Below are 441 nucleotides of genomic sequence, written 5' to 3'. Positions count from 1 at the left end.
ATTCGGTTGACAAGTGGGCACAATTGTATTTAAAGGAGATTGTAAGGTTGCATGGTGTACCAGTTTCTGTGGTGTCAGATAGGGATACGCGGTTTACTTCTCGATTCTGGAAGAGTCTTCAGGAAGCTCTTGGTACACAACTGAAGTTTAGTACAGCGTTCCATCCTCAGACTGATGGACAGACAGAGAGATTAAATCAAATTCTCGAGGACATGTTGCGTGCATGTGTACTTGATTTTGCTGGCAGTTGGGACACCTACCTATATTTGGTGGAATTTGCCTATAATAATAGTTATCAGGCAACTATCCAGATGGCTCCTTTTGAAGCACTTTATGGACGGAGGTGTCGAACTCCAATTTATTGGGAGGAGGTAGGTAGTAAACCGCTATTAGGTCCAGATTTGCTACGAACGACCAATGAGGCGATTCAGAAGATTAAGA

This window comes from Cucurbita moschata, unplaced genomic scaffold (genome assembly GCF_002738365.1).
Source record: "Cucurbita moschata cultivar Rifu unplaced genomic scaffold, Cmos_1.0 Cmo_Scf00008, whole genome shotgun sequence".
Taxonomy (NCBI): Eukaryota; Viridiplantae; Streptophyta; class Magnoliopsida; order Cucurbitales; family Cucurbitaceae; genus Cucurbita; species Cucurbita moschata.
The sequence above is the reverse complement of the archived record's forward strand: the minus strand, read 5'-3'. Positions refer to the sequence as shown.